Source organism: Muscardinus avellanarius (assembly GCF_963383645.1).
Source record: "Muscardinus avellanarius genome assembly, chromosome: 16".
In the NCBI taxonomy this organism is placed as follows: Eukaryota; Metazoa; Chordata; class Mammalia; order Rodentia; family Gliridae; genus Muscardinus; species Muscardinus avellanarius.
The window spans coordinates 42,569,343-42,592,802 of record NC_137802.1 but is presented as its reverse complement, the minus strand read 5'-3'; positions in this window follow the sequence as shown (position 1 = coordinate 42,592,802).

Here is a 23,460-nt window from a genome sequence, read left to right as displayed (position 1 = left end):
TATATTTTTGTTGAATTGAAAGAAATTGACCTCTACTAATAACTAATGGCTAACAAAAATGACTAACACACATTTATTAAAATATCCAAGGGTTTGCCAGGAGTGGTGGCACATGTTTGTAATCCCCGCGCTTGGGAGTCGGAGACAGGAGGATCACGCAAGTTTGAAGCCAGCCTTACTGGCTTAAGAGACCCTGTTTCCAAATAAAAAAGATAAAAATAGGTCTGAGAGTGTAGCCCGGAGGTAGAAGGGTTTCATCCCCAGTATCACCAAAAAAAAAAAAAAATACACACACACACACACACACACATCTCCAATGGTTTGAAGTTCTTGGAAGATAGGGGAGAAATTTTGCTCTATATTAATTCAGGGTTCTTACTATGTCTTCCTATCAATTAAAATATTTTTATACTTATTTATTTTGTGTACATATGCATATATTCAATGAAGAAATTACTAAGGTAGATCCTATTCTACAACAATTTTAATCACAGTTTATGACATTTCCACAAATGTAGACAGTCAATGAATCCACCTTTATTCAATCTACCTCTAGCGTGGTCAGAAACATTCCCCAGTCTGATTTCTCTGACCATATATTTGTTTTGCCAATTCTAAAACCTCTTAAGAATGGAATGCATACTATGTATTCTTCAATGTAAAACTTTATTTTTATTTATTCTTATTTGTGTAAGATGGTGTTTGATTTTCATTACCATTATAAAACACGTGAAATAATTATAAAGAGGGAAGGTTTAGGGTTTAGTTTGCTTCACAGTTTTGGCGGTTTTAGCCCTTTACCAATTAGCTCATTGCCTTTGAAACTGTAGCAACTCAATACAAAATGGCAAGAGAACATGTTGTGGCAAGCTATTTACCACATGGTGGGAAAGCAAAAAAAGAAAAAAAAAGAAGGAAAAAGGTCCCACTGTCCCCTGTAAAGGCACAGTCCAATGATCAGAAGACCTCCCAGTAGAACCCTGCTCATGAAGTTTCTACCACCTCTCAATAACACCAACATGTAGACCATGCTTTAAACATGTGAGACTTTGAGGGACATTCCTATCCAAACTATAGTAAAAGTTAACTCATCCATGCTATATTGTATGTATCAGTAGTTAGTTCTTTTTACTGCAGAATATTATTTTATTATGCCACATTGTGTCACAATAATATTTATTCACTCCTGTTTATGAACATTTTAATCATTTCCAATGTTGACCCATTGTGTATAAATCTCTTAAGATTTTTCTAACAGAATTCATTTTAGTGACATGTATTATCATATGTCTTTAATAAACACATGGATGTAGAATTCCTGAGCCATAGTTTTGGCATATGTTGAAATATATTAAAAAATAAAACTTGTGAAATTGCCATCAACTATTTGTTCATATGTGAAATACCAACGTTGATCTCAGTGCTCTGTAATGAGAAGGGGTAAATAAGGAGATTGGGGGGGGACCAAGTGCTCTGTGCATTTAGTCATTGGCAACATGATTTACATTAAGGTATGAAAACATAATGCACCCAAAAAAGCATATTAAAAATGAATAGAAGAAAACATTTTTAAAGGGCTGTAATATTTTCTTCTTTCCCAAGAATGGATGGATAGGTGGGGAATCTAGGTGATTCATATCCTCTCCATCATTTGATATTGTCAAGTTTTATTTCTTTTTAATTACTTATAGATTTGATGTAGTATCTCAAGGTGGTTTTACTTTGTATTTCACTGATGTTTAATAACAGCACAGGACACTTTAGGTGACTTTATCAGTCTCATATCTTCTTTCACGAAGTGTCTGCTCAATTTTTTTCTTGATATTTACTTTCAATTTGGAATTTTAGGAGATTTGTAAAATTTATATATACACACATAAATATTTGCCAGATATATGTATTGTAGATACTTTCTCCAAGAACAGGGCTTACCTTCTCATATTCTAAATAGTTCTTTGCAGAGCAGTAGTTTTTAATTTTTTTAATTTTTTATTGGTGCATTATATTTATACATCATATTGGGGTAAAAAAAACTTGTGTGTACATACATGTACACATCACTGATTTAACCCCTACCCAATTGCCACCCAATTTCCTCCCCGTCCATCCTTTCCTTGCTTGGCTTAGTGATTGACTTCGATATGTTTAAGTACATTGTGTGTTTTAGAGATTTTCCTCTTCCCCCCTTCTTTCTCCTCCTTTAGGTTGTCTTGTTTGCTCTCCTATAGAATTTCCTTTTTCATCTAGAGTTCCTCCTATGACCCATTGCTCCCTAACTCTCACATATTAGGGAAAACACCTGATTTCTAATTTTTGATAAGGAAGTAATCTCAATATTCTATTCATGGTGACTGCTCTATCTATTCAAAGAAATTTTGAGTACTCTGATATCAGAGATACTCTCCTACAGTCTTCTAGAAACTTTTTAATTTTAATGTTTAAGTTTAGGGCTTAGATTTATTTCAAATGTGTTAATGTGTATGGTAGGAGTCAAGATTATTTTTATTTTTCCCCATATGTTGGTCCAGTTATTCCAGTTTTGTTGAAAAATTCTACTATTTTGGATTGGTTTGGTGCCTGTATTCAAAATTCAGCGACTGTTCATGTGTATTTGCATTTATGCATTCATGTCTTCTATTGGCCTATTTGTCTATTATTATACTCATACCTCTTGGTTACTTTGTCATGGTAGGTTATCAATCAATGCCTATAAAATTAACAGATAAATAGGTGAATGGATGATACTTATCTGAGGACAGTTCCTACTTCTATAAACTTCTAAAGTAAACCTTCTATTAACATAGTCACATGCATTATCATGCACAAGGCATTTGAAAAGAAGAAAAGGACACCCCATGTAGAGAGAGCCATCTGAAAACTTGTATTAGCAATGTTCAGCCTCCACATGTTCATGTGGTTTCTCTGGGTCTTTTTAGAGTTGTGATTCTCTAAGCAGACCAGCTTTATTGTGTAAGCTTCACTTTTAGCAAAAGTCTTCTATACAGATCAAACATATTAAAGCATAATTCTGTAGAGTTGCTATTTTCCTATTTTTTCCTACACTCTGCGTTAGGTTTCAGGCTTCTTCTGCTGGGAAGAGATGATATTTCATTTGGAATGACAGCTTAGAATGGATATCTTTTTTTATATATTTTGTGCACTTACAAAGGAGTTGAGCCATTTATTGGAAATGGAAAAGCATTTCTTAAATCAAGGAAAGGAACCCAAAAGACTAAAGCCCTCTCCTCTCCACCTTCTCAGACTTATTTTTCTTTGCAGTACTGGGAGCAGGGGTTGAATCCAGGGCCTAGAAAATCCTAGGTAAAGGCTCTACTACTGAGCCAAACCTGCAGCCCTGCTATTTTGATAGGATCTTGGTAAATTTCCCAAGCTTATCCTTCAGTTCAGGATCCTCCTGCCTCGGTCTCCCTGGTAGTTGGGATTACAGGCCTGTGTCACCACAAAATCTTACTCATTTGATGAAAACTTCAGCCCAAACTCTATTTATACACAATTTGATCACGACCAAGAGAATATATTTGAGTTAAATAAACTGAACCAAAGTCCTGCTACAAGATGATAAAAGAAATGGGGAGGATGCAATGTTCCTGCTTCTTAGAATAGATATCTTATTCATATCCAGAAACACAAGTATCTTGAGATTTCTAGAGTGACACCATTAGATATTTTTTAGCAGCAATAGCTTTGAACATTTTCTTTTAAATATCTTATATCTTATATACAGCCACACTGGTTTTTGGTTTTGTTTTTATGGCAACCAAGCTTTCTATGAAGAAAACTGAGCAGCAGGGTTATGATAATTAGTGATTATCACTGGAATTTACTATAAATCCTTTACTAAATCTTAAATTGCCTAAATTGTACAAAATATTTTTAAATATTATAGAGCTTGAAATATTAGAAATCTCTCAAAATCACAGTTTTCCAGCTCTGCCAATATTAAAAGAATAAAAAAATCCTCTTTGGGTGGTAGACACATAAACATGTGCAATAGGGAAGTTTATGATTTAAATATAACTCAAGTGAATTCTAAAATTATAATATAAAGCAGAAGCAATTATTTCTAGGCATTTCCACTGGGCTATTTGTCTTTCAGAAGGAATACTCTTTCTGTATCCCAAGAAGAAAAAACATCCTATTTTTTTATAAGTTCCAAGTTGGGGGTTAAGAGCACCCTAAATTATCTACCAATTTTGTATGAAATATAATCTTTTAGGATCTTTGAACTCTTAATTTAGATATGATGATTGTAATATATGTCAAACTACTAGGGAATTGAAGGAAAAAAATCGAAGTTTACCATCAGATATGATTTAAGAGGAGCCAGTAAACTTCTCTTTTCTCAAGTAAAGTCTTGCTTTTCTGAGACTGTTGGATCCAGAGTTTCAGAGATACCTAGTATATCCCACAAGATTTACAAATCAATTATTTACTTTCAAGATTAATATATTTACATATTACGTGAATGAAATGTTTTTAAAGAAATAATGGAAGCAACCCACCTATAAAATAATTTCAACCAAATAATAATAATTCCAAGTAGATATCTCTTTATTTCTAGAAATTTTCTGTGTTCATCAATTTTCCCACATAGTGGAAAATTTTTATCACTGTGAATTTCTTTCCATTTATCATCACCATTTTCTTTTCATTTATCCACCATTTTATCACTATGACCATGAATTTCTTTCATGGTGATAAAATGTTCTTTATTCTTATTTAAATTACTCTTACTTCAAGTACATTTTCCTAATATTTTATTTATTATTATTTTTATGCTTTAATTGGTACATTACAGTCTAACATCAAAAATGTAAATCATCCGGGCGTGGTGGCGCATGCTTGTAATCCCCACGCTTGGAAGGCAGAGACAGGAGGATCGCGCAGGTTCGAAGCCAGCCGTGCTGGTTTAAGAGACCCTGTTTCCAAATAAAAATATAAAAAAACAGGTCTGGGAGTGTAGCCCAGAGGTAGAAGGGCTTCCAGGAATCCCAGTACGAAAAAAAAAAATGTAAATCATGTTGACAATGATATACATGCATATAGCACTTGGTGCCACCCTGCCTCGGTATTTCCCCCCCTTCCAATACAGAGTACCCAGATTGATACTGGTATATTAAAAAATGTTTGAATAAAGCAGATTTATTTTCTTTAAAACTTTTCAGGTTTTTTTAAATTCATCTTGGATATTGGCTTCAAACTTTAATAAAATTAGGTTTCCTTATAGAAGTAAAAGTAAAAATGTTATGTTTTAAATAAGAATCTAATTGATTATCTTAAGTTATAAATTATAATCCCTCCCATCATTGCCTAGCTTCAGAGCATTCTGTGTCTAATACTGCATAAAGTTAAATTCAAAGTCCTACTGTATTTCTATTTTTCCATTCTATCTACTATTAACTGAATGGTTGTAAACCCCTTTAATTAATTCTTAAAATTTTATGTTGCCTAGGCATCCATTTTGAATACCTTAGACTTTCTTATAGCAGAAACTGGGCTCCGTCATCTTTGACATTTCCAGGTCTACACTTTCTCTTGGTTCCTCAATGGGGTTGATCCAGATATTTGTATTATATAACTACTTCCTGGCAACCATCTTCTTATGAAACAGCTAAATATGGGTACTTGATTATCCCCACTATCTCCACCTCCAACATAGATTGTGTAAATATTCCACAATGACTACCTCTCAATCACATAACCTCCTAGAACTCATGTCTGCTTGCTTTTCATCCACCAGTTAAAACTTCCAGCAGGAAATCTGTTTTAAAGACTTAGGCTATGGCACCCTTTCTCTCTTTCCATACACTCTGTTTTCTCTTTTTGTTATCTCTGAATTTGCTGTGTAAGATCTGGGAACTATAAGTGATAAACTCTTTATCTCCATCTGTATCTCTCCTTGCCATTGAACAGGTACTCCCCATCTTAAAAATCCTAAATTAGCCAGGTATTACGGTGTATGCTTGTAATATCAATGCTTGGAAGGCTGAGACAAGAGGATCACAGGTTTGAGGCCATTTACTCATAGTGAGGTCCTCCACAACTTAGAGACACCTGTTTCAAAATAAAAATTAAAATAAGCTGGGATGTAACTCAGAGGTAGAACACTCTTGGGTTCAATCTCCAGTACCACAAAAACCAAAACCAAAAAAAAAAAAAAAAGATCCTAAATCAACACTGTCTTAAAACACATGTTGCCGAGAGTGATGGTACACACTTGTAATCCCAGTCCTTGGGAGGCTGAGACAGGAGGATCACAGGTTTGTGGCAAGCCTTAGCAACTTGTGAGGCCCTCCACAACTTAGTGAGACCCTGTTTCAAAATAAAGAATAAATAGATCTGGGGGTGTAGCTCAGAGGTAGAATGCCCCTAGGTCCATTCTACAGTACCACAAAAATAAATTAATTAAAAAAATCACATATGTTAAGGCCTTTGAGGAATGTTTTTTCAATGTAATGATAATTGAAGATGGAGTATTTGAGAAGTAATTTCAGCCAGATGAGGTCAGGAGTACGGGGCTTTCATGATGGATTAGTACCCTTATAATAAGAACACTAATGAGCTGGCATTCTCTCTCTCTCTCTCTCTCTCTCTCTCTCTCTCTCTCTCTCTCTCTCTCTCTCTCTCTCTCTCTCTCTCTCTTTCTCTCCCCCTCTTTCTTTTTCTCTTTCTCTTTCTCTCTCCCTCTCTTTTCTGGAGAAAGTTGTCATAAAAAAACTGGAAAGGAATATGTACAGGATAGGGAGTAACTGGGATACAAGACAGACTCCAGAAGATGAGGAGAAACTTCAGGGGATCCAGGGAGGAGAGATAAGGGTAGATGTGGAGGAAGACTTAAGTTCATTAATAGAAATACTAACATAGAATATGTGTATACATGTGAATATATACCAGTGTCAATCTGGGTACTCTGTTTTGGAAGGGAGGAAAATGGGGAGAAAGGCACCAAGAATCTGTGCGTGTATGTCATTGCAAACATGATTTTACATCATGATGTGAGGTTATAAGAGTACACACAAAAAAAAGTAGCTAGAAGGAGGGCCCTCATATTAACCCAGTCATGCTGGCACTCTTTTCTCAGAATTTTAGCCCTCAGTTATGTAACCAAATTATTTTAAGCCCCGTAGTCCATGGTAGCAAGGATGGACTAAAACACCACTTCCTCATTTCAACACAAATTTCAAGTTGTTTACATGGTATATACAACACATGAAAACAAGTGACATATTAGGGGAAAATGAAAAATGAAATGACTAAAAACATAAGAAAGGTCCAGCCTTGGGTCTATTTGATGCAAAATAATGCATATTTTGCTAAATATGTGGTATATACTTAACTGTAAGTTTTCTATAGTGAAAGCAAAAAGGAAAATGCTGTTAGTTAAGTATCTCATAGTGGCTGTTAGATAAAGAGAAATACAAGGTAAGCAAAGATTTTCTGATAACAAAAATTGTAGGAAATTCCTCCCAGTGGGTCTTTATAAAAATTGTGGTGTGGCATTGTGGTGAGGAGTATTTGCAAAACACATCTTTCACTAAATAGAGCTACCAATAGCCTTTCTCATTCATTCTTTGCTTTTTTTTTTTTTTTTTTTTTTTTTACTTTGAAGGCTACTGTCTTTGTACTCTGTTAGAAACTGACAGAAAACCAAAGCCAGGAAGATAGTTCAGAATGTATATATTCAGCTTTCTCACTCCTTGCATGGAGTTTTCAGCTGTGGCTATGTTCTTTTTCTACTTCAGACCAGCCTCCTTTTGGATGGACTCTCTCCTAGCTGTAGTTCTCACTCCCGTGACTACATCCTTCTTGTGCTTCTGCAGGTCCAGGGGCACATTGCTGACCTTTGCTGCTTCCTTAACTTTACCATTATTTTTTCCTTCATCAGACTCTTCCATTAACTCATTTAAATTTGTCATGTCTTTTCTGCTTAGAATAGTTGCTAATCTATAGGATACCTTCTAATGCCATCCTTCAAAAACCAAAATGGCAAGAATATGTCACATAAAATAATTATCTAGTGTTGTGTGCATATATCCCTGATAATGTTCATTAGTTCATGGGCAAAATTCTCAGTTTAAAAAACAGAACTCTCATTTTTTTTAATTGAAAACAAATATTCTCAGATGTTCACTGTAATATGCCAGTGGGTTTAGAAATCACAAGATAAATGAACATTATCCTAAATCACTGTTTTCTCAATTGTTTGTGCACATACTTTTAATTTTTGTGTATATACACATGTATATATATATATATATATATATATATATATATATACTTAAAAGTATATACCCATATGTTTTTAATTTTTTTGTGGTGCTGGGGATTGAATATCACTCAGGAGCATGCTCTAAGATATATCTCAGCCTTTTCTTTTTTAAACAGGGTCTTGCTAGAGTGATAAAAAGTCTTGCTAAATTGTCGAGGCTAGCTTTAAACCTGCAATCCTCCTGTCTTAGTTTCCCAAGTACTGAGATTACAGTTGTGTGCCAGCAATTTTAGTATATGTCACAAACATCTAGAAATAGATGCTATTTGTACATTTTCATGTTGACCCAAGATTGCATTTATATTTTAGGTTGTTTTGGTTGTTAAAATTCAAAGCTTGCTCACTCATCTTCACAGGTTTGTTATCTGGGGCATATTATCATTTTGATGATAAACATGTAAGATTAGAGATAACTAGGGCCAAGATGCAAAAACAAGTGGTTACCTGAGAAATCTGATGAGACTTGTAGAAGATATTCTTAAAATTTAATGAACTGAACATTCAAATCTCTCCTGTTCACATAAGATATATGTAATATTTATTAGAGCAATATTTTGGTTATAACAACTATCCAACAGTTCAATGTAATATTAAATTAATTACTTTGTAATTCTTTCATACCACTGTTTTCCATGAAAATTGGTCCTCAAAAAGTGTCCATTTTGTATCAGAAACCTTGACAATGGCATAACATTACTCTTTTTATGAATCTTTTTAGGGATATTGTCAGTTTGCTCATCTTTAATATTTCTTCATATTCTTTTTTCCTTTTCCTTTTAGTGATTTGTTCATTAGTGCCAATAATTGTTAGGTCAGAGGGTGCATTGGGCCCAAGAGGATTCACAAGTACAGCTGCATCATAATAACACAGGACAGTCTGACCCAGTCTAAGGAACAGTTACCCCAAAACAAGAAAGCAGTCACAAGGGGGAACATTCCAACTCTGACTTCCAAGGCCACTCCTATCACCTGTGAGCAATTGAGCCTGGCTGTTCCCAGAACCAGGCACTACTCCCTTCCTTCTTCTCTCCATTAGAACATTTTTTTTTTTTTTGCTTCCCCCTAGTGCTGCTGCTCTCCTGCAAGAGACAGCCCCAGCAGCTTAACCTCACCTGCAAAAAACCTTCCCTGGTTGGACCAGCCTCTGGGGTCTCTTGTCTCTTGGGTCACGCCCATCACCTTACGATAATAATAAAGAATATCACAAAATATTGGTGGATCATTGCCTTGTCAGCCACTGTACAAAAACACCACACACTGACTGGCTTAAACTAGGCTTATATTTCTGAAGTCTTGAAGTCCAAGATGAGGTTACTAGCAGGGCCAAGTTTTAAGTGAGGCTGGAATGTCTTTCTAAGCTTCTGACCACATGGGCAGTTCCACTGACAACCAGATCCCCACTTTGTGTTTTTGAGGAGCTTTACAAAAGTTACCTTGAAATGTAAACTCAGGTGTGGTTGAAAGGGGCTTGTTATCTTTTCAGAGCTGCTCCTGAGAAGTTTCAGAATTCAAGAAAAAAGACCAAATATTTTAACAAACGATAGCTTACTGTGTATAATCCCATAGGATTGTAAGGATTTTAATGCTACAAGTGAGGACTATGAACAAAGATAAAAAACATATATTTCTTATTATATTACAATATTACAGAGACATGTTTTACTTCATTATGACCACATCTAAACTAATTATACCTATAATGACCTAATTTCCAAATAAAGTCATGTTCTGAGGTAGTGGATATTAGAACACCAACATGTAAGTTTTTTTTTTTCTTTTTGGAGGGAGGAGTAAATTTCAAACCATAACAGGAGTATTCTAATGAAAAAATTGCCTTTATGCTATCTCTTTAGATGCCTTTTGCATACAAATGGGATACTACTTGTATCTACATTAATTTTAAGTGATTATAATTATTGTTTCTTTTAAAAATCAATATCCCATAATAGGTGCATATATAATTATTTAAATTACTACCTTCTTAGTATATGACTAGAAATAGGAACATCAAGTTTGGGGTCACATAAAAAGAGATAAAGGATAATTTCAATTTGCCTAAAGGAGAATTTAGCTATTATCAAGCACATTGTTTATATACATGATGAATCAATTTCTTCTGTTATCTTACATGCCCATTGAAGAGTAAGTTAGATACTATGGAAAAATGTATAACCCTTTAAAGTATTAAGGAACTTCAAATAATAATTCAGCATGCTAAATAGAGTCTTTCTAGTTTGAAATTGTACCTGATATTATCTCTAAGCATTGGGTATATTCTTTTTGGAAGTTACAAAAATCTTAGCTTGTTTTGAGGAAAGATTTTACCATATATTTTTTAAAAATCCATGAGCCTTTTGATTGCACTGTTAAAAAACTAATAGTAATAAGGGCTTTTCTAAGGGAAAATATTAAATATAACCCACTATAATTTCTTACTTTTTGTTTTCTTCTACTGAGTAAGCTGATACAATATTTATACATTTTTTTAAAATACATTTAAATACAATATTTATACAATTTTTTTGTTGTGATTGTTTTGGGAGTACATTTTAAAAGCTAACTCTAGTGGCTTTTTAAAAGAGATATATGGTTAGTTTAAAAGTTCAGAAGTAATAGAAAAAGAAAGAAGAAGAGGAAAAGAAAGAATATATATTCAGAAAAAATTCATTGGACTTGGTTGACTACATAAGATAATTATTAAAAAATAAAAATATAAACCAATGTTAAATTTTTCTTCACATTCTTCTTTTTCTATGAATGAGTTGCTCATAAATGCTATTACTAATATTTAATATCTTAAAATACTGGTGCATCATTGCCAGATACAATACTGTATTAAACTCTGAACAGGTACTATTCCTTTCCATCATTGATGGGACACTGGTTTGCCATTATAAAGATGCATAATTAGCCCTCAGGAACAGAGATACCTTCATTACAGAAATCCCACCAGCACTTAACAGACTTGAAAAAATGCATTATTCACTGAAATACGGTATTGCTGGCCACCAGGGTGTATATTTATTTGAATATAAATAACTGGCTTTCTAGTATATCTTATTATATGAAAAGACTGGCCAATAGGATAGGAGAATAGGTTCTTGAAGGTTTAAGTGGCGTTCCATCTTGAATGATGAAAACTATGAGACTGGGATGCTATTTCACAGATGATATGAATATATTGATATAGGTCTTTAATCAACAATAATAACATCTAAGCCTAAGTGCTTAGTCCAGGAACCAACAGATGTAGTTAATATTGATCCTCTTACCACCTTACCTATAATACATTTAAATATTTTTTTGCCTTTAAAGAGTCAAGAAATTTGACTCACTTAAGAAACTCTAAAGATGAAAATACTTCCACTTCACAGCACAATTCTATTGAATGGAAGCTAAGATCTCTTTTCTGGCCATTTTGGACTCTTCAAATAACAGTAATGTAAGAGTTAGGTGAGTAGTTTGTCTATCTAGAATAATTCAGTTAGCTCTCATACAGTGAAAATAAGAGTTTATATACATATACAACTATCTTGGAATCCTAGAAAAATAATGGATCACTCATTACTTTGGGGCAGTAAACAATTACAGCATCTAGATTCCTATGACCAAGGACCTAAACTTCAAAATATTGAAAACGGTATCACCCACCAGGTGAAGACACATGCAAAAGAAATGTTAGAGGATCAGGGGAAGACATTTTAAAAAGCGTTTGTAGAAAGGATGCATGGTTATCAAATTAAGCTTTGGGAACTGCTATGGAACAAACACAGAACTATTTAGATTAATATTCTTGTTCCCTTTCCTCCCACTTTTTATCCTGCTAAATTATTTGAAGAGTAACAATGATGAAAAGTGGCTTCTAGATTTCAGTTGAGCAATCTTCTAGATTTCAGATAGCATAAATTATGAGGCTTTGAGTGCTGGCATCTGGACAAAATGTAGGAGTGGGTAGTACGGGGCAAAGTTCAACTGCTATGGAGGTTGTATCTGCACCTTCAGACCCATGCTTCCCCACCTTGTTGTGGTCCTGGGAGGCTTATCTGTATGCACAACAATAGGAATAGTCTTCCCTCAGCCTTCCCAGTGGGTGCAGTCAAAGGAAAGCAGCAGTAACATCTCAAGGGAAGCAGAAGAGGGAGGACGGGCCCCATGTCAGTGGCCAATTATGCTGGACAGCAAAAAGTTGGCTGTCTCCTCCTTCTACCAGGTGACCATTCTTTGCAGTTGTCTTTACCTTAGTCTAGAGGTGGTAAAATACTCTGTCTTCCCTCTTCTTCCCCATGGCTATCTCCAAATTCTTGTTGGTCTTTTTTAACTTTACCCATGTCTCTATAGATAATCCCTTTATGAGACTCTTTTCAATTACCCTCATTCTGTCTGTTTCTTGCCCCAATTCTCCTCAGATAAGATATGTGAGCTGGAAAAAGCTTGAAATATCTTTCTTTTCTTCTTGCATTTCAGTTATTTTAGAATAAGCCTGGAATGAGGGATTTATGCATTCACTTTATGTTTACACACCAGGAAATATTTAGGTCATATTCATATTTAAAAGTGCTCACTATCTACGGCATACCATAAATACATGTTAGTAATGGGTGTGGCTTTCAGAATAAATCTCATGGAGAAAGATTTATTAGACATGAGTGTGTAGGACATGCTGTGCTAGGGTGCTCTTCAATATGCAGAAATAATAGGAATCACTGTCAAGAGTTCTTGGGTTACAATCATAAAGTTGCCTCTTTTAAGCCCAGGAAAATGAAGCCTGCCTTTGGCAAATGGTGTTGGAATTAACATTCTCACTATGCTATAGGAAAGAAATCAATGTCCAGTTCATACATTTTATTCAGAGCCCAACCAGGTATTTTCTTGTATTTATAAAAATCGTGAGAAAACACGGCTGTCCCTACCCTTCCCATCACCAGCCTAACTCATTGGCTACCATGCTGCTTCTGTGACTCATGTGTGTCCAGTGGAAAGTTGATACCATGCTAAAAACAGCTTAGCCTAATTTTGTTTGCATTTGCATTACTTTAGCAGATAGGCTTCTGTTCTTAGCATACTTGGAAAGTTATGAAGTTTCTGACATTCTATAAAGAATTATATTTTGTAGGGTGTTATCCTGATTTAACTTTAACTTTTAAGAATAAACCATTGACATTCCCCTAGAGCAAAGCCTAACTGTGCCCATAGGACCTGTTGCAGTGCCTGGCTGAGAGGAGGAACTCAGTAAATGCTAAGTGAACTCTTAATTTTGTTTCTTTGATGGCCAACATATGCTCATATTTTAAAATTCATCATTCTTTTTTCTAAAGCCATGGTGAAATTTTGTCTTAAGATACATCAAGAAGAAACCAACAAAGGCTAGGGAGACTACTAGAAATCAAAGTTGGGTCTCATTGCATAAGTGTTCAGAATCAGAATATATGTAGGAGTGTCAGGAATGTCTTTGTAAATGTGTAAATCTCAAAATAAAGAAGAGCTGTATTTGGCTCACCTTCCCTGTGCTGGAATATATCTATGAGCTCTGCCCTTGAAGGCAGACGACTGATACTCTGATTGCTTTTCAAATTGAAAGCCTCACCTGCTGTTTGCAAACGTGTTCTCTTCTCTTTTGCCCTGTTATTGAACAAACAGGCATTGATTTCTATCTCCTTTTCTTTTAAAGCAACAACATCCCACAGATATCAGATGCAACCCTGGTTGTTTAGTGAAGGGTTTAACTGAATCATATTAAAAGTATAATAATAAGGCTCCGTAATTCCTGCACAGCCTGTTGGTGGATTTCTGATATGAAAACAATAAATCTGATGTGACAGATGGAACAGGTGTAACTCACTAATTATTAATATGTGGCTTTCTCTGGAGAAAAGTGTGTTGAAAGGTATTCATGACAATATTACTTCTGAAAGCAATTGGGCAAACAGAAATCAAAAGTGGTGAAGACACCTATGCTTAGTAAGCTGAGAAGTACTCTTCTTTGGATTCAGAGCAGCACTTCCATACCAAATGAGTTTAAAAAAAAGAACAGAAAGGTTACCTAACTATCAAAAACAGTACATCAGATCCTGCTTAAGGTGCTTAAGACTGAGTAAGCAACATATCTGAAGGATTCTTATTAATAGTTAATTAAAATATGTGTTTTTTTTTTAGATTCTCTGTCCTAAATACATGTTTGTTTACTTTAAAATATTCTTTATATATGACCTTGGAAAAAAGTTGATAGGCAGTGAATGGAGAGTGAAAAGCCTCACACTATCTCCAAATTCTCTGAATTAATTTAATATTTCTTGATTTATTTATCAACTCATCCATATATTGAATTAATAACTTATTGATTGATTTTTTTTACCTTATGTGCTTTTTCCAATAACATGTTTTATAGTCATTCTGTTCCAGGAACTTTAACAAGTATGTAGATTTGGAAAAAAATATTAGAAGAGGGCATGCCTTTATGACTAATTATTTATATATATATATATATATATATATATATATATATATATACATACACATACATATATCTACATACCTACATACACACATATATATATCCTTTGTTTTAAAAAGATGTCATACTAAGCAAATTAAATAGACTGAAGTGTATTTTATTCTGATACATTGTCAGCAGTAGAGGAGCGAACACAAAGCAAGTCTGGATAGCGGATCGAAAACAATCTGTGTTTGCTAATTGGTTTTACAAAAATAAAAGTTTCTCTGCGTCATCATTATACAAGTCAGCTTACAATTTGGAATACATTAGAGTCCTACCTTCCCAAAGAGAGTGGCAAACAGGAGTACTATCTTAATGATTACATTTCAAAGAGATGGTACCCAGGTCCTTTATAAAGATATTCTTAGATTATAAAACTGGCAAGAGATTTTCAGTAAATGTCTCTATATCAAAGGGTCAAAGAAAAGATTAACAATCACATGTTTTCTAAAGACAAAGTTCCAAGAAAAGGGAGGTCAGGAGATGAGAATCAGAAAGAAACCTGCCCAAAGATCAATGCAGTTGAGGTAAATATAAGATGGTTTTGGTCATTATTCAGCCCCACCTAGACCTGATTCCAAATACCATACATTCTACACAAAATATAACATCAGACATGGTTTAAGTATAATTTAAAATATATATTGACTGAGTCTGCTGGATGCTCTGGAATATAGCAGACCAGCCACTAATAAATGTATAGTCTCTTTGGGAAGAAGTAAAATAAGAGAAAAGCAGGGAAGAATTTAATTTGCTGAAGTCTTTTTCTTCATGTTTCAAGACCAGCACGGTGTGCTGTCTATACATTAAGGCTAACTCAGGAGAAGATGGCAACCAAGGGAAGCAGTACATATCAGTCCTGTTGACACTGATTTCTATTGCCTAAAAACAGTGTTCTACAACAGCCAGAAAATACCATAATTAGAAAAATAACATTATAAGTACGAGATGACAGGAAAAAAAGCTAGAAGACTGATCAGAAAGCAGAAAAGAAGCCAATTTGCCTTGAAGCCCAAGCCACTACTATAACTCTTGAGATGATCATAAAAACAACCAATGGCCTGACGTAAGTAGATGTAGATCATTGGAATTGTAAGCCATCAGTTCTTCCTGTGCAAACACCAGCTATAACTTCCAGCAGTGGCATGGTGACCGAGCTCACCATGCCCTCCAAGATCCAGAGCGGTGCTCAACAACTCCAGAAAAGAAACCTGCTCACCTTGCGGCCTTGAGTACTGCAGTGGCACCATCTTGCCTCATTATACCTGACTACAGAGAACCATAAGAAAACAAACAAAAACTTGAAGCAATTGGCTGTAGATCATCAGAATTGTAAGCCATCAATTTCTCCTGCTCAAACACCTGCTACAACTTGCAGCAGTAGCGGCTGAGCTCACCATGACCTTCAAAGATCCGGAGTGGAACTCAACAACAACATAAGTTAAGCCACTGTCCCTGCGGGAGAAAGCACAGTGCAACATCCCAAGTGCACAGCCATGATAAACTCCCTGGGTCTGAGACTTTGCAGTTTTACCCAGCAAAGGCAGGAGTAGAGACTTGTTGAACATATCAGAGGCTCAGACAAACTCAGGCTCTGCATCAGTAGAAAGTATGAAGGGAGACCTATGTTTAACACTAGATTCAACTAGTAGGCATTTTTCTTTTGGTCTGAGTGTGTTTGCTTGTCTGTTTGCTTTATTCCCAATACCTATACCAAGTGATGTCTCTGTTTTCATTTCTTTTTTTATTAATTAATTAATTAATTAATTTTTTTATTGGTGCACTGTATTCATACATCATAGTGGGATACAAACTTTTGTAGACATACATGCACACATCACCCAGTCAGCCCCCACCCGATCCCCACCCCATTCTCTCCCCATCCCTCCCTCCCATGCTTGGCTTAGTGGTTGACATCTAGTATTATAGCAATTTATCCAAAATTAAAAATGATAATCTCACATAACAGTTTCATTTGTCTGATACCAAGCTTTTGATGACTTAAAGATAACATTTCAATATTTCTTTTTACTTTCTTTCTTACCAGAGAATATTTTTTAGGTGAAACTATCATATATTTATATATTTATTTTTCAGAAAAAAACTCTATCCTAATATGGAATATGGACTCTAGATACCCAAAACAATCTTGAAAAAGAACAAAGCTAGAAGATATATATTTTCTGATTTCAAACCATATAAAGCTACAATAATTGAAACAGTGTAGTACTATTCTAAAGGCAGATATATAAACCATTGTAGTTAAATAAAAGCCTAGAGCTAAATTCTTCCCTATATTGTCAAATTATTTTTGACAAGGTTTCCACGAACATTTGGTGGTAGAAATAATATTTTAACTAAATATTGTTGAAACATAATAATTACATGGAAAAGAATAAAGTTGGACCCTTATCTAATCCCATATACAAATATTAACTCAAAATAGATAAAAGACCTAAATATAAATCTTAAGACTATAAACTTTTAGGAGAAAAAATGGGTCATATAACCTCACAACACTGAAATTGGCAGTGATTTGTTGGATATGATTTCAATTGCACAGGCTACAGAAGAGTATACAAACTTCCTAAAAAAATAAAAAAATATTGTATATCCAAAGACAATGTAAACAGAGTTAACAGTTACTAATAGAATGGGATAAAATATTTCCAAATGCTATATCTGAAAGTATATTAATATTCCAACTAGAAATCCTAAAAATTAACAACAATAAAGGCAAACAATACCATTTAGAGATAGGTAAAAGACTAACATAAGTAATGAATCTCCACAGATAACCAATCTTAGTTGACTGTTGGATGGAAACTCTTGTTTCTCTGGTTCTGGTGTGTGTTACCTATTTCTTCTTTGTAGTTAATCTCTTTGAGTATTTTCTCTAGCACTGCTTTTGAAGACATAAATTCCTTCAGTTTCTGTTTGTCATGGAAGCTTCTTATTTCTCCATCTAATTTGATAGAAAGTTTTGCTGGATAGGAAATTTTTGTCTGGAAGTTGTTTTCTTTCAGAGTTTGGGATATGTTACTCCAAGCCCTTCTGGCTCTCATGACTTGGTTTGGGAAGTCTGGAGTGATTCTATTTGGCTTGCCTCTGAATGTCACTTGGCCCTTTGTTTTTGTTGCCTTTAAGATTCTCTGCTTGGCTTCCACATTGGTCATTTTGACAATTATGTGGCGTGGGGATCCTCTTCTCCGATCCTGTCTAAAGGGAGTTCTATAAGTTTCCTGGACCTGTGTAACGACCTCTTGCTCTATGTCTGGAAAATTTTCTGCTATTACTTCCTTGAAGAGATTGTTGATCCCTTTGGTTTCACTTTCTTTTCCCTCCTCTATTCCAATTATTCTTAGATTAGCTCTCTTAAAATGGGCCCATATTTCTTCAATATCAGATTCCTGCTATCGGATATTTTTCCTAGATTAGAAACTATGCGGTCATTTTTGGAATGATCATCTTCTAAGAGCGAGATTCTGTTCTCCATGTGGTCTAATCGGTTGTTTGTACTTTGAATTGAAGCCTTTACTTCATTAATTGCATCTTTTATCTCTTTTTGGCTCTCTCTGAGTTCTTTTCGAAGCACCTCTATTATTTCTACAGTTATTTTCCTGATTTGATCTTCTAGAAATCTCTGATTTTCTGTTTTATCAGGTTCTGATGTTGTGGGGCTGTGGGCATTCATTGCTCCAGTGTTATTCCTCTTTCCTATGATTTCGGATGTTTGTGCCTTCTCTGGGTTCTTCCCTTGGGTCACTATGACTTCACTTAAGGTGTTCTGGATCTCGAGTCAGTAGTATCTCAGACCCCACTACTCCTTTACTGGGTTGTATCACAAAGTCTCCGACCCAGAGAGTCGATAGAGGCTGCTTTAGACTGTGGGGGGTGCCAGGTTTCACGTTCTCCTATGGTGTGATATCTCTGCCACCGCCACTCCCCCACTGGGTCAAGTCCCAGGGAGTACAGTACTGGGATTTCTCCTCTGTGGCCCGCAATTTGACTCACTGTTCTTGAGTACGCAGATGTAGCTGTACTGGATTCGGGTGAATTCGCTGCTGCTGCCGGTGGCAATATGGCGCCACTGCTATGCCCTCAGCCGTGAGGCTGGCGTATTTCTTCTTGGTTTTGATTTCCACTCTGAATCCCTGCAGCGTGTGCTGAGCTCAGCCGCTGGGAGCTTTAGATTTTACCTGCGGTGAGAAATCCCGCCTGGCTGTTCGCAGCGGCTCACCTTGCCTTGCTGTAGCCGTCCGGTGAATTTGCCGCTGCCGCCGGCAGTATGGCGCTGCTGCTGCATCCTCAGGTGTGAGGCTGGTTATCTCCTCTGTGGCTCTGAGCTCTCTTCTCAGTCTGCTTTCTCTCTGGAGCCTGGTGATTTTTTTGTTTTTCTGGTGATGGTGTTTTCTGGCTATGAAAGGCGTTGATTTTGTCTGTTTTCATTTCTGATTTTAATGATTTGAGTTGATTCTTTTTTTTTTTTTTTTGGTTAGGTTGGCCAGCGGTTTGTCAATCTTATTAATTTTTTTCAGAACCAGCTTTGTGTTTTGTTGATTTTTTTTGAAATTTTTATAATCTATTTCATTTATTTCTTCTCTGATTTTAATTATTTCCTGCCTTATGCTGGCTTTAGAATTAAACTATTGCAGTTTGTCTAGGTCCTTGAGATGTATCATTAGGTTGTTTACTTGGTGACTCTCTGTTCTTATGTGGGCACTCAGTCCTATAAACTTTTCTCTTAACAACGCCTTCAAAGTATCTCATAGATTTTGTCTCATAAATTGTGTCTCTATTTTCATGTATGCCAGAAATTTCTTTATCCCCTTACTTCTGATTTTACCCAATCATCATTCAATAGTGTATCATTCAATCCCCATTTATTTAAATAGTTTATTTTTTTTACTTTTCTTGTTGTTGATTTCTAATTTCATTCCATTGTGGTCTAAAAAGAAGCAGGGAATTGTATTATATCTTTTGAATTTGCTGGTACTTGCTTTGTGGCCAAGGATGTGATCTATTTTGGAGAAGGTTCCTTGGGCTGCTGAGAAGAATGTGTATTCTTCTGTTCCTGCTTGAAATATTTTAGATATGGTCTTTATATTATGTCTTTAGTTCTAAAGAGCCTTTACTCATCTTTTGCCTGGAAGATTGATCTAGTGGCATGAGTTGTGTGTTGTGGTCTCATGATATTACTGTATTTAGGTCTATTTGGGATCTAATGCCCTGAAGGGTTTGTTTTACAAATGTGGGTGTAACCACATTTGGGGCATAAGCATTTACTATCATTATAACTTCTTAGTGAATTGTTCCTTTTAATAAAAGGAAGTACCCTACTTTGTCTCTTCTGATGAGTTTTAGCTTAAAATCTGTTTTGTTGGATATCAGTGTTGCTACCCCTGCCTGTTTTTGGTCTCCATTAGCATGATATATCTTTTTCCATCCTTTTCCTTTCAGTCTATGAATGTCTTTGGCTGTAAGGTTAGTTTCTTGCAAGCAGCATATATGTGAATTTTGTTTTTTAATCTACATTGCCAGTCTATGTCTTTTAATTGGTGAGTTAGAATTTTGACATTCAGGGTTATTATTGAAATATGATTTTTGTTTCCTGCCATTTTGTATTTATCTTCTGTTTGATATAATGTCATTTCTTCTTTGCTTAGATGCTCCATTGATCAACTTCATCTCTTCTCTAGTTCTGAAATTTGCTTCTTTTTTCTTATTATTTATTTCTTTATTTTTCCTAGTGTTGGCTTTGTATTAATGAACTTTTTGAGATTTTGTTTATATTGAAACACTTTTCTTTCTTCACCAAGATTGGATAATAACCTTGCTGCATATAGCAGTTTTGTTTGGAAGTTATTTTCTTCCAGGGTCTGGATTACATCATACTAGTCTCCTGGCATTCATGACCTGGGTTGTAAAGTCTGAGTTAAATTTTATTGATTTCCCCATGTATGTCACCCTTTCTTTTGTTCTCACTGCTTTTAAAATTCTTTCCTTAGCCTCTATGTTGGTCATTTTGATTATTACATGGTGTGGAAGGTTCTTCTTTCATCTTGCCTTAACGGTGCTCTGTATGTCTCCTGTACATGTATGCCCCAGTCTCCATGTTTTGAAAATTCTCTAAAATTATTTCTCTGAAGAGATTATGAATACCATTGGTTTATACCTCTATCCCTTCTTCAATGCCTTTTATTCATAAGTTAGGATATTTCATGTTTTTTCATAGTTGTTGGATGTTTAGGTTTTATTGCTGTAATGACTTCTGTATCCTGTTGGCTGTGCTTACGGTTTTGAATGAACTGTCTTTTAACACTGATATTCTGTTTTCTATTTCATCTAATCTTCCAGATTTTCTTTCTATTGCTGTCGTCATTTCATTTATTGACTCTTTCATTTCATTCCAGAACTCTTTCTGATTCTTTCTTAATATCTTTATTGCCTCTTTCACTTCCTGTACACTTGCTCTAAGGCATATTGAAGATCAGGATTCAGGATTCTCCTTCTTGCATTTTTTGTAGATCAGTATTTGTGATTTCCCTTATATCCTCACTGTTCCTAGTTCTCATATTTTCAGGGCATTCAGGTTTGATTTTCTGATTTCTTGGCAATTTTTCTGTGTGACTTTTTTGTGTGACTTTTTAGTGTAGATTATCTGTCTTATCCAATCTTAGCAGTAATAATTTAGAGGTTTCAGCAGGTTTTTGGACAGATAAGCAGTGCTTTTTTCAATTGTAAGGGTTAGGTAAGGGAAGAGGACCTAGGGTGTTGGGTTCAGGAATCAGGTAAGGAAGAGGATATGATTAAGTTGAGAAAGAATTTTTGTATAATAACGTAATATCTGGTTGATAATAAGTTTAGATAGTAGTATTCTTGTAGTTAGTGGAGTATTTAGGTCTGGAGATATGAAATAATTTGAATATAAAACAAAGATATAGTAAGGAAAAATAAAATTTTGAGAGAAGAGTATAGACAGGCTTAAGTGAGGAAGTTTGTAAAAGGAATGGGAGAAGGGGCAAACAAACATAATAAAGTAATAAAAGTTACAAAAAGCTAACAACTATAAATCAATGAGAAAAAAACAACCAAAAGAAAAAGAAGAAATTAAAAAAAGGAAGAGCAAAAATAAAAAGAACATAAAGGACTAGCAACAGTGTGGGAGAAAATAAAACCAAAACCCAAACCAAAAAACAGCAGTCCTACTAATTTACATATATATGTCTCAGGCCCATATAATATCTGTAATGTCTTTTCACTGTTATAGATTCTGGAGCATATTCCAATGTCTCTCATTTGCTCCATAACCTATTGTCAGCTTTTCGACTCACTTTATGAGTGTTTGCACCTCTCTATTGCCTCTGACAGCTTTGTGTTTAGGTATTGGGGCATCTGTGTCACTGTTAATGAGTTCTGCGTAAGCCCTCTGGCCCTGGGCTCCATGCTTGGGTCTTGTCCTCTGTGCCTTCCTGCCCTGGGCCTGTGTTCTCCCTAACTGCACTAGCAGAGGGAGTCTAGTATAGTCTTCGAATGATTCTTTATGACCCTGCACAAGTGCTGTGCCTTTAGCATTATGAGCCCTTCCTGTGTCCCTAGAGGTTCTAACTGGACTACTGCCGGGATGGGCCACCAGGTCCCAGCCTGCTGGGGTCCCACCACTGCTCTGGGTGGTGCTTTGGACCAAGTAAGTAGACCCAGTTATCTTGCTGTCCTGTGGACCAAGTCTCTGGAGGGCAGTTTGCTGCTACAGGTGCTACCTCTGGTGAGTGCACAGGCTTTTGGATCATTTTATGCATCCCTGAAGGGTGGTGCTTGTTGCCTAAAATGTTGGAGCTCTGCGGCAGCTTTTTGCACTTCAAGTTTTGAAATATTATTTGAGATTTCTCAGGGCTGCAGTGCTGGAGCTGGCAAATGCATTTCGGTCTGGCAGCCTGAGATGGTGCTGGCCACCACACCAGGTCAGTCATGTACTTGGTCTTTCTGCAGTGGATCTCATGTTCAAAGCACTGGATTTTCCTCCGACACTTGTTAATATCTCCCACTGCTTTGTTTATTTTGTCTGTCAAGACGCTGCCTTCTTTGTAGTTGAACTTTATTTGTTCCAGCAACTGATTTGTGCTGCATCTTGCATCATCATTTTTAAGTTTTCCTAAAGGCTTGGCAATCAGGTCAGAGACCTTGAGGCTCTTTGAAGAAAGCATAAGTCCAAAACTGCAACACACAAGCACAGGTAAAGACTTTTTAAAAAAGACCCCAAAAGCACAAAAACTAAAAGATGAATCAATACGTGGGATTGCCTGAAACTGAAGAGCTTCTGTACAGCAAAGGAAATTATCAAGAACCTCAACAGATTGCCAATGGAATGGGAAAAGATTTTTGCCACCTACTTCTCTAATAGAGGAATAATATCTAGATTATATAGAGAACTCATGAAATTCAACACTAAGAAAACAACCAAATCAAAGAATAGGCAAATGAACTAAATAGGCACTTTGCAAAATAAATTCAGATGGCCAATAAATGAATGGAAAAAAAATGCCAAACATCATCAGCAATCAGAGAGATGCAAATCAAAACTACACTGAGATTACACCTAACTTCAACTAGAATGACATTCATTCAAAACACAACAACAAATGTTGGCGGGGATGTGGAGAAGTGGGAACGCTAATAC